Raw genomic sequence first — 12,243 nt, forward strand, 5'->3', positions numbered from 1 at the left:
AGGGAGCCGCTTTATTGTGGGACTGCAGAGGTATATATACCTTACTGATTACACACAGCTTGTCTCAATTAGCATCATCTAGATACAGTGGTCAGCCAATAAGGAATCCCCATCATCTTAATGGCTCAGTGGCATTGCTTCACAAACCACTCCTCCTGGCAAACTGCCAGGCGCCATCTTGACTTGATTTGTGGTCCCCAACAAAGTAGCTAAACCATTTTACCTTCCCACAAACAATATCTGAGGGTTCTGATTTTCCACATTCCCATCAACATTTGTTATTGTCTTTTATGCCTTAGCCATTCCTGTACTTGTGGATTGGTATGTCATTGTGGTTTGGTGTTTTCATTTTCCTGATTACTAGTGATACTGAGCATCTTTTTATGTGTTTGCTGGTGACCTGTATATATTCTTTAGAGGAATGTCGATTTGAGTCTTTTGTTTTTAAATCGGGGTTTTTTTTTTGTCTGTTTTTGTTTGTTTTGTTGTTATTGTTGAATTATTAAGAAGTCTTTATCTTTTCTGGACCTTTACCAGACACATGATTGGAAATATTTTCTCTCATCTTATGGGTTTGACTTTTCACGTTTTTCATAGTGTTCTTTTTTGAACAAAAAATTTTAATTTGAATGAAGTTCAACTTATCTACTTTTACTTTTGCTTCTTATGCTTTGGGTGTTACATTTAAAATATGGCTGCCTAATCCAAAGTCACAAGGATTTACCTATGTGTTTCATTCTAAGAGTTCAGTAGTTCTTACATGTAGGTCTTTGATTATTTTGTCCATATGGTGTGAGGTAGGGATCCAGCTTCCTTCTTTTGCTGGTGGATCTCTAGTTGTCCTGGCAACATTGGATGACCTTGGCACTCTAACCCTCTGGACTCTAACTTCGATTCCCTTGATCTATATTTTTATCTTACTCTAGTGCCACACTATTTGTATCATTACACCTTTGTAAGAAGTTCTGATAGTAGGACGTGTGAGTCTCTCAAACTTGTTCTTCTTTTTCAAAATTATTTAGGCTTTGGGGGTCCCTTAAAATAATTCCGTATATATTTTAGGAAAGGGTTGTCCATTTCTGCAAAGAAGTCAGCTGGAGTTTTGATAGAGATGCTATTGAAGTGGCAGCTCCATTTGGAGAGTGTTGCCATTTTGCCATCTTAACCATATTTCATCTTCCAGTGACTGGCCTCTGTTTATTTAAGTTGGGGATCAGAGCAGGACATTATGCATGCTAGGCAAGTGCTCGACCACTGAGTGACAGCCTTAGTTCTCTTTTATTTCTCTCAACCACATTTAATAGTTTTCACCTCGTACAAACCTTGCACTTCCTTCCTTAAATTTATTTCTAAGTCTTTTTTTTTCTTTTAGCAAAAAGAAGTGGAATTGTTTTCTTTTTTGGATTGTTCATTGCTGATGTATAGAAATACAAGTGGGGCTGAGGATGTGGCTCAGTGGTAGAACACTTGTCTAGCATGTGCAAGATCTTGTTTGATCCCCAGCACCACACACACACACACACAAAAAAAAAAATACAAAACTACATTTTTATATTGAAGTTGAAACTTAGCTGAGCTCACATATTAACTCTAAAAGTGGGTGTTTTTTTTTTTTGGTACATATTTGTGGTCTTTAGGGTTTTCTATACTTAAGATCATGTTCCATGAAAAGAGTTATATTTCATCCTCTTCCTTCTGGATGCTTCCTTTTCCCTCTTTGCTTAATTGCCTTGGCTAGAACTTCGAGGACAACATTGAAAAGAAATGGCTGTCTATAGCTGATCTTCAGGGGAGAGCGTTCATTAGTCCGTCCGTCATTAAGTACCACATTAGTGAATGATTTTCACAGATGCCCTTATGAAGGCAGATACATGTTTTCCCTTCACCTAGTTTGTTAAGTGCTCTTATTGTGAAAAAAACTTGGATTCTTATCAATTAATTTTTCCATGTCTATTGAGAGGGTCATGCATTTTTCCCCTTTTCTATTAATATATGAGAGGTTTTTATTTTTTCTCCTCTTCTTGACATCAAATATGTGATGTCTTCTCCAATACGATTTCTCCAGGGTTTGAAGGTAATATGATTGTCTAGCATACACAAGGTCCTGGGTTCAATCCCCAGTACCAAAAAAAAAATAAGAAAAAGGAAAAGAAAAAATCAATTCCACTTCTACCATGATCTGATACCAACCAGGTGTCCGACAATTCAATTCAATTCTGATACTAACTATCCAAAGTCACCCAGGCCCTACAGGTTAAGGGCTCCCTCGGTTCCATAAGATCTGCTTCAAACACCAGTCACAACCAGGATGCCCAGGGCACCCTCATTTCTGCCAGGCCAATTACAAATTCAGGGGTTCCCCCTGTCTCACCCCCAGAGAATAACTCACAGAACTCACGTGAGCACTCTACTTAACTATTTCCAGTGTATTATAAAGGATGCAACTCAGGAACAAATGGAAGAGAGGTATCCGGCAAAGTACCTGATAGACATTCAGTGAATGTTTATGGAAATAATGCTATAAATGTCCGTCCTGACAACCAGCAAGCGTGGTGTTTTAGTTGTGTATTGTGGTTAGTTTCGTAGTTTCTGTTGTGACTAAGGTGAATTCTAGCCCGTCTCCTGTCCTCTCTGGCCTCTAGCTCAGGGTCCTTCCAACCCATGACAATCTCTTAGAGTAGCTGTCCAGGGGTTCATAGAGTTGAACCTCCTCTGGAGTCAAACCGGAGCTGACAAGTACACAGCAGTCTCGTGACCTTGACTGTGGTAACATTTGGACTAGCGAGGTCGGACAGGAGACCTTTACTTCCCAAATGTTCAGGTTCCCCCAAATGTTAACGTCAGCTCCAGAGTTCCTTGTGCTCCCCATGAAAGCTACAAAGAGTGAATCCCAGGAAGCCATGTCTATTAATCTTGACATCTGGATAAAAACTAAATTTGAGACCTCAATTACCTGATTGAGTCCCATGTAGACTTAGCCAGCAGTAATATTGATGAGGGCAGCAATCATTTCTCTCACTTGGAGACCCGATTGCAATCCCATCCTAAGCAATCTGTCCTTCAAGTGCATCCGGAAGTGGGCATTATTTTCTCTTTTGTTCTGTTTTTTTTTTTTTTTTTTGGTTCCTGAACCTTTAACCCTCTGTGCTCCACAGTCTTCTACAGTCAGGAAGCCATTCATGTTCTCTCGGTCAGTCCTCAGCCACTGCCACGCAGGTTTAGCCACGCCCACTCATCAGGTGAAGGAAACCGAGGCTTGAAGAGGTGAAGTCACCTCTCTGTACCATCCAGATGGGAAAGGGCAGCGAGAGATGGGACTCAGAACTTGACTTTCCGGCTCTAGCTGCACTGCTTTGTCTAGGCTGATGGGCTACAGAGGACTTCATTCAACAGGGCCAGACATTTTCAAAAGACCACAGACAGAAAGCCCCAAACTTCTCCTTGGTTCACGGGGATGATGAAGGGCAAAGGCTGGCTGAATGGCCCCAGGGGTGGAGAGAGAAGAATTTTGAAAGGACAGGAGTGGGTGCTTTCAGCAGGTCGGGTGATTCTGCCATCAGAACCTAGCATCCTGAACTCTCAAGTCACCATTTATGTCATTGGTCTCCATTTGTAGTTCCCCTCTGCTGACCCTTGTCAATTATTCCCCGGTGAAATATTGGTGGCACATTTTATTATCCCAAAGTACCTGGCGTACCCCTGGCCAGCCGTGTGGACAGTGGGCATGTGGGCAGCCAGCGTGAATACCTCTGAGGAGGTGTCTGAGCCAAATGAGTCGTGGAAACAGATCCTCATCCACAAATAGTCAAGCAGTGGTGGCAAAGGCCATGTCCCTAAGAAAAGATTAGGAGCCTTCTCCAAGCCGGGTTCCCATCCTGAGCACCAGTGGGTGACAGTTGCCCTGCTAGAGGGAGAGCGAGCGCAGCTCTGTGAGTTGGACAGGGCTGTTTGCTTTTCTCTTTTGCACTTTACCACTGCACAAAAAGGAGAAGAGAGAGCTGTTGAAATCCATCCCGGGTGCATTCCTCACCTTGGATCCTCCCTCCAGCACTCAGTCAGTGTGTGTATCCACATCTGTCACAGGAGGGGCCTGATGTGTGCTCTGGGGATGCAACCACAGGTTCCTGCCTTCATGGAGGTTGGAGTCTAGTAGGGGGAGAAACATCAAAATTAATTAACAAACCAATCATGAGAAGTCCTGAACAATAAACACACCCTCTTGGCTGGAGAGAAAGAAAGGGAGACTTAACTGGGATGGATGGTTAGAAAGACATCTTTTCAAGGACCTGACAGGTTAAGTTCTATTTTCTTCCCCTTGGATCAGCAAAAGCAGTTAAGAAAGGAGTGTTCCAAGCAGAATGAACAGCACAGGCAAAGCCCCGGGGTGGCACGTGTGTGAGAGCCAGGAGATGGTGGGAGGCAGAGGCAGGGAGGGAGGCAGGGGCCAGCCAGGCCAAACCCTGTTCCCTCCTCCCTAGCCTCCTGTTCCCTCCTCCCTAGCCTCCTGTTCCCCTTGGCATGAGGAGACTTTGGAAGAGGGTGTCCGTGGAGTTGGTCAAGGAAGTAGGACAAGGGCAGTAGACTCAGATGGGGTTATTGGTCTGGATGTTTTCTTCCTCCGTATTCTACGTCCTTCTCCCACTACGGCCTCTTGACTTTGGCTTGACCTTGGGACTTACATCAGGTGACCGTGAGGACAGGTAGTGGTGCTGTGTCGTGGGGTCTACCCTCTGTGTGCTTGCCTTTTGTCATTGAAGGAACAAGGCTTGGGGGAGTCCCAGGAAGGTGCAGAGACACCTGAAGCAGACCAGGACCTAACCTGAAGCCTGGACTCCAGCCCCATGGAGCCTGGCTGCAGGTGACATGCCCTGGAGGGCTTTGCCCCTGGGGTTGAGTTGGCCGAGAGATTGCTACACAGCCTTATTCTGGCAGCAGCTGGCTCAGGCTAGCAGGATGGTGAGGACTTTTCAGAGGAGTAAGTGACAGTGACAGGCTATTTTGTCTGGAAGAAAGAAAAGCCAAGATAGAAATGGAAGTCAGGTCAGAAGAATGAGATTTGTTCTGTGTGATCCAAAAGTTAAGTGAGTGGCTATACAGGAAGGCAGGTGTAGTTACACCCAGGAAAGAGATTTTATCAACTGAGAGACCAGGACAATGGAATGAATCAGCTCAGAGACCATCTTCCACCACTAGACAGCATACAAATAGCACTGTAATGCCTACTGTGTGCAAGCATGCAAGTGCATACACACACACACACACACACACACACACACACACACACATATTTTAGGGGGGTTCTAGGGATTGAACTCAGGGGTGCTCAACCACTGAGCTACATCCCCAGTCCAATTTTTTTTTTTTTGTATTTTATTAGAGACAGGGTCTCCCTGAGTTGCTTAGCGCCTGCTGTTGCTGAGGCTGGCTTTGAACCCATGAACCTCCTGTCTCAGCCTCCCAAGCTGCTGGGATTACAGGCGTGTGCCACTGTGCCCGGCTACCCACATATTTTGAATTTTTATTTTCTGACGTTTCTCATACACAAACACACACACACACACACACACACAAAAAAAAATCTCAGAGATAAGAATCCTTTTAAAGATAAGAGAATTGAGGTTCAGAGAGAAGGTAGGAAACAGGCAGAAGCTCACAGCCTTGAGTCAGTCACAGAGGCAGGGTTTGAACCTAGGTGTGTGTCTGCCACGAGAATCCTCCCAGGCCAGAAGCTGGTTTCCAGAGGATTCGAGTGCAAAACCGGGAGTGTTGCCCAAAGCCTCCTGGGCCCCAGGATGAAGTTGTCACTCATATTTGTCACGTTTCACTGCTTGGGAGATAAGAGCTGGTAGGGAAAATAAGAAATGCAATGAGTTTTTTCTTGTAAAGCTAGATTTATTCAATTTAAATGGTTTCCCATTCCAATTTTATATCTTTAATCTGATATTCTATCTTTTGGATTCTCTTTTTAAAAAAAATCAAATAATGATGTTAGTTTTAAAAGTTGTCTTAGCTTAGCAAAATAAAAAGTTGTCCATCTTGGCAAGTATTTTTGAAATGATATAGGCTGTGAAATGGAAAAGTCCAGAAGCACTCTTTGGATGACCTCCAAGGGATGCCTCCAGGCTGAACTTTTATAGCTTCTTGTTTTTTTTAAAACTGAAAAGGTCAAGTAACAGGCTGGAGACCTCAGGATTCTGCTTGGGCCTGCAGTTACGGCCAGGCAGAGGGAGGGCTGCAGGGCTGACTGCTTCCTCACACTCCAAAAGGAGGCTCATAAATCCAACTCCACGTCAAGGCAGACCATCCGCGATTCTCTCCTGTCACCATTGTGCTGACTCAAGGGGAGTGGGTCAGCCGTGTCCCACCTGTAATGGTCTTGGTCACAGTGTCATGATGGAGAGTTGGCTTGTCTAGGTGCCCACCCCAGGTGACCTGCCAGGCAGCTATGCTGATGAGACCTCGGGCAGAAACCTCACTCGACTCCATCACTCATGGCGCAGAGCCCAAAGTGTTCATTTAGGGAAAGGCCTGGCTGGGTGGGGGGGGGGTGTCTCTGAGCCACAGGTGAAGGTCATTAGCAGAGACTTCTTCTTCGAGGCTACTCCCATCTGCCCTTTCCTTTTAAAATAGCTTTATTGAGATATAATGTATATATGTTATAATTTACCCGTCTAAAGTGCATGATTCAGGCGGGCGTGGTGGCGCACACCTGTAATCCCAGCTACTCAGGAGATCAAGGCCGGAGGCTCGCAAGTTCCAGGCCAGCCTCAGCAAGTTGGCAAGACCTCGTCTCAAATAAAAAGGGCTGGGGGTGTAGCTCAGCGGTACAGCACTTGCCCAATATGTGGGAGGCCACAAGTTTGATCCCCAGTACTACACATAAATAAAGTCCATGGTTCCGTTTTGTAATATTTTCATGACCTCAGAAAGAAATATCCTGCCCATTAGCCATTTCTCTCCCATTCCCTTCACCCCATGTCTTCTAACCCTACACAACCACCAATCTAATGTCTGTCTCTGTGGATTGCCCTATTCTAGCATTTCATGTAAATGGAATGTTACCATATGTTGGCCTTTTGTGATTGGCTTGATGGTTTCAGAATTTGTGTTGTAGCATTGATTCTTCATTCCTCATTTTAGACTTTATTTAGCAGAAAGGACAGAGAATCCCCGCCCCACACCAGGCCTTTCCATGCACAGCCTCCCCCACTAGAGGGGTACACTTGTTAGGCACCAGAGGGGTACACTTGGTAGACTCAGTGAAGCTCCGGGGCACCTTGCTGACACTCAAAGTCTACAGCTTACATTAGGGTTCACTCTTGCTGTTGAACACTGTGTGGATTTTGACAAACACACAACATGTATCCACCATCATGGAATCGAACAGAATATTTCACCTTCCTGAAAATCCTTTGTGCTCGGCTTTTTCAACCCCCGCCCTTGGCAACCATAGATGTTTTTACTGTCTCCATAGTCTCCCCTTTTCCAGATGCGATAGAGTTGGATTCACACAGTGTGGAGTCTTTCAGATTGGTTTCTTTCACTTAGAACAACTCTCTCTTTTTCCCCTAAGTACTGGGAATTGAGCCCAGGGGTGCTCTACCACCAAGCCACATCCCCAGCCATTTTTATTATTTTTTTTATTTTAAGACAAGGTCTCACTAAGTAGTTCAGGGCCTCACTAAATTGCTGAGGCTGACCTTGAACTTGCAATCCTCCTGCCTCTCCTCCTGAGATGCAGGGATTACAGACATAAGCCACTGTACCCAAGTGGCTTCTTTTGCTTAGTACCATGTCTTTTCATGTATGAACACCTCATTTCCTTTCAGCACTGAATAGTGCTTGATTATATGGTAGTACCACTGTTTATTATGCATTCCTCCACTGAGGGACTTGTTGGTTACTTCCAGTTCTGACAAATATTAATAAGGCTGTTATATATCATTCCTATTCATAGTTGAATAATATTCCATCATATGCCTATGCCACCTTTGTTTATGTACTTATCACTTGATGGGCCTTCAGGTTATTTCTACCTTTTAGTTATTTTGAATAGTGCTGCTAGGAATATTCCTATATAGATTTTTGTTTGATTGGGATTTGAACTGTTTTCAGTTTTGGGGGGGGTCTATGCCTAGGAGTGCAATTTCCAAATCACATGGTAACTTCATATTGAACTATGTGATGACCTGTCAGACTGTTTTCTTTTTTTTTTTTCAGATTATTTCATTTTATTGCATTGTAGTCAATTAAATTTTGTGTTGGATGAACCCCATCTTATAAAATTAAGGTGTGATTAGAGGGAAAAAATAAAGTCAAATTCCAACCAAACTACCATCTTGAGAGAGAATCTATAGATAATTTTTTATCAATTTTAAAGTAACATACATCTAATTTTTGGTTTAGAACCTGATGTTGTTCTGTGTTCTTTCTCGGCGTCCGGTGGTACTTAGACTGAGACTCGCAATGGACCAGCCTCAGAGGCTTCAGAGGGAAGGCGTGATCACTCTGTGAAAATCTCCTTGCAGTTCTATTTTCATCAAAACCAAACTGCCTTAAAATGAGAGCCGTTTAAAATAAGCTCTTCCGTGAACATTTGAACGTTTGTAAGGAAATGCACAGAAGCCCGATTATCAATCTGAAAAACTGTATCCAAGAAGATGCCCCCCCCCATCAGTCTGTTTTCGAAAGTATCACGGTATCATTTCTCGTTCCCGCCAGCACTCTGCCAGGGTTCCAGTTCTCCGTATCCGTGACCACACCTGTCATTACCTGCTTTATTCTGGCCATCCGAGTGGGGGTGAGGTGGTTTCCTGCTGTGTTTTGGCCTTGCATTTCCCCCTGACTACAACACAGCATCTTTTCAAGTGCCTATTGGCCATTTGCGTATTTTCTTGGGGGAGATGTCTATCTAGATCCTTTGCTCATTTTAAAAATTGGATTATTAGGCCGAGTGCAGTGGAGCATGCCTGTAATCCCAGTGTCTCGGGAGGCCAAGGCAGGAGGATCATGGGTTCAAAGCCAGCCTCAGAAACAGTAAGGTGCTAGGCAACTCAGTGAGACCCTGTCTCTAAATAAAATACAAAATAGGGCTGGGGATGTGGCTCAGTGGTTGAGTGACCCTGAGTTCTATCCCCAGTATCCCAACCCCCCAATTGGATTATTTTCTTTTTATTATTGAGTTGTGGGAATATTTTTTAAAAAATACATTCTTGCTACAAACAATCCCTTTAACAGATGTTTTTCAAATATTTTCTCTCACTTATATACTCTTACATAGTGCACCCCTTCTCTTCCCTGTTCCCTGCAAAAGTTTTTTTTTTTTTTTTTGGTTTGGTTTTGTGCTGGAGATTGAACCCAGGGGTGCTTAACAACTGAGCCACATTCCCAGCCCTTTTTATTTTTTTTATTTTGTGACAGGGTCCTGCTAATTTACTTAGGACCTCACTAAGTTGCTGAGGCTGGCCTCGAACTTTCTATTCTCCTGCCTCAGCCTCCTGAGTTGCTGGGATTATAGGTGTGCACCACCACGCCCAGCCAGGAGAAGATTTTTAAAACTCACCCACTTCTGGGTTTATACCCCAAAGAATTGGTGGTAGACACTGAGGCAGGTATCATCAACTGAAGCAGGTAACATCAACAACTAAATATATATATATAAACATCAATATTCACAGCAGCATTATTCACAATAACTGAAAATGACAACAACCCAAATGGCCATTAATAGACATTATGGTTTAGATATGCGGTGTCCCCCAAGAGCTGTCTCTGAGGCAATGCAAGAAAGTGTAGAGGTGAAATGCAAGGGTCATGAGAGCCTTACCTGATCAGTGTGCTCCTACTGACAGGATGAACAAGGTGGGAACTGTAGACAGGGAGGGTGTGGCTGGAGGAGGGGGTCACTGGCAACGTGACTTTGGGGTTTATATTTTATCCATGGTGAGGGGAGGTCTCTCTGTGTCCTGGTGACCATATCCTGAGCTGTTTCCCTCTCCCACCATGATGTTCTGCCTCACCAAGGGCCAGAGGAATAGAGCCAGCCGTCTACGGACTGAGATCTCTGAAATCGTGAATGCCAAATAAACTTTTCCTCCTGTAAAATTGTTTTTTGTCAAGTTGTTTGGTGGCAGCAATGAAAAAACTGTCTTAATAGATCCATGGAGAACTGGGCTGGGGCTCCGTAGCACAGCACTTGCGTAGCATGTGTGAGGCACTGGGTTCGATTCTCAGCACTGCATATAAATAAATGAATAAAATAAAGGCCCATCAACAACTAAAAATATATTTAAAAAATTAAAAAAAAAACAAGCAGGTATCAGAGTGAGAGCTCTGATACCTGCTACAACATAGATAAACCTTGAGAACTTCCACTAAGGAATATAAGCCAGACATAAAAAGGACCAATAGAGTAGGAGTCTACTTACGTGAGATACTGAATCAAATTCATAGAGACAGAAAATAGATGGTGGGTGTCAGGGAGGGATGGGAAGGAAGAGGGGACGGGGAGTCCTGGTTTGACAGGTAGAGTTTTTGTTGGGGGAAGATGAAAACAGTTTTGGAGCCGGGGGTGGTGATGGCTGTCCATTGGGGTGACTGTACTCAACCCCGCTGAGCTGTACACCTACAATGTGGTTAAGATAGTGAACGTAGGTTATGAATATCTGACCGTCCCTAAATACCAGTTAACCAAACGGGAGAAAACGGAACAGAAAAACACTTTCCCACTGAAAGAAAGGCAGCTTGCCAAGCGGGCCTGCCCTATGGCTGGCTCCAGGGTTCCCAGAGAGCGAATGTGAGCCCCTTGCTAAGGTGTGAGAAGGAGCAAGTGGGCCAGGACAAGGTGGGGCGGCCACCTGCTCAGGCAGGGAGTTTCCAGAGGGGTTCACTCTGAGTCAGGGATCTGGGGAGGATGGGTAGATACTGGACAGAGATCTGGCTTCAGAGTCCATCTGCCTTCTGGATGGGCCACGTTATCTACCTCTCAGGTGCCCACTTCCTCAACTGTAAAAGAGGGAGGTGATCATTCCTTCCTGGTTCGGTAACTGTGCCACGGGGTCCTCCCACCTCCACCACGGAGACCACAGTCCTTGGCCGTTTCTGCTCGGCTCCTGGGCTCGCTTTCTGCGTGACGCCTGATGGCTCTGGACCTCAGTTTCCCCACGTGTAAGGGGAAACTTACCTGCGTCAGGTGGGGGTGAGCACACCTGCCCCTCGTGCCATGAGGCTGTGGGGGTCGGTGAGAAAGTATTCTGTAAATGGAACAGCCTCGCGCAGGAAAGTAAAATGCAGATTAAAAAATAAAGAAATACTTAGCATAATAATGAACTGTGAACCCAGGGTACTGTGATTAATTAAAAATGATCCTGCATAATATGCAGCCATTAAAATAGATAATTATGAAACAAGCAACACCATTTATGGGAGGTAAGGATGCTTACGAATGTGCACAAGCATCAGAACTATGTAAAATTATGTACAATGTAGACAAAGGCTAGAAGGATCACAGAAAAACATCTAGGTAATTAAGCATGGGAGGATTATAGGTGATTTAAACACATTTTAAAACATTTTTTTTGTGTGTGTGTGTGTGTGTGTGGTACTGGAACCTAGGATTAAACCCAAGGGCACTCTACCACTGAGCCGTATCCCCAGCCCTTTACTTTTTATTTTAAGACAGTGTCTCTCTATTGTCCAGTCTAGCCTTGAACTTGTGATCCTCCTGTCTCAGTCTCCCAAGTCACTGGAATGTCAGGTGTGTGCCACTGAGCCAGGCTAAATTTTTTTTTTTTCTTGGTACAGGGATGCTTAACCACTCAGGAGATTTTTTTTCTTGGTACAAGAGTACTTAACCACTCAGCCACATCCCCAGCCCTTTTAATATTTTGTTTAGAAAGAGGGTCTTGCAAAATTGCTTAGGGCCTTGATAAGTAGCTGAGGCTGGCTTTACACTTGCAATCCTCCTGCCTCAGCCTCCGGACTCGCTGGGATGACAGGTGTGTGCCACTGTGCCTGGCTAAACATATTTCCTTAAAGACATCATTATATTGTTTTGCAGGGTCTCATTGTGTTCTCACTCTGGTCTTGAACTCCTGGGTTGAAGCCATCCTCCTGCCTCAGCCTCCCGAGTAGCTGGGGATACAGGTGTGCACCATCATTTCTGGCTGTCATTATATTGCTTGGATAACACACACATACAATTAAAAAACAGATGTGGTGGGGGAATCAGGTTAGATTGGCCTG

This window comes from Ictidomys tridecemlineatus, chromosome 3 (assembly GCF_052094955.1).
Source record: "Ictidomys tridecemlineatus isolate mIctTri1 chromosome 3, mIctTri1.hap1, whole genome shotgun sequence".
Taxonomy (NCBI): domain Eukaryota; kingdom Metazoa; phylum Chordata; class Mammalia; order Rodentia; family Sciuridae; genus Ictidomys; species Ictidomys tridecemlineatus.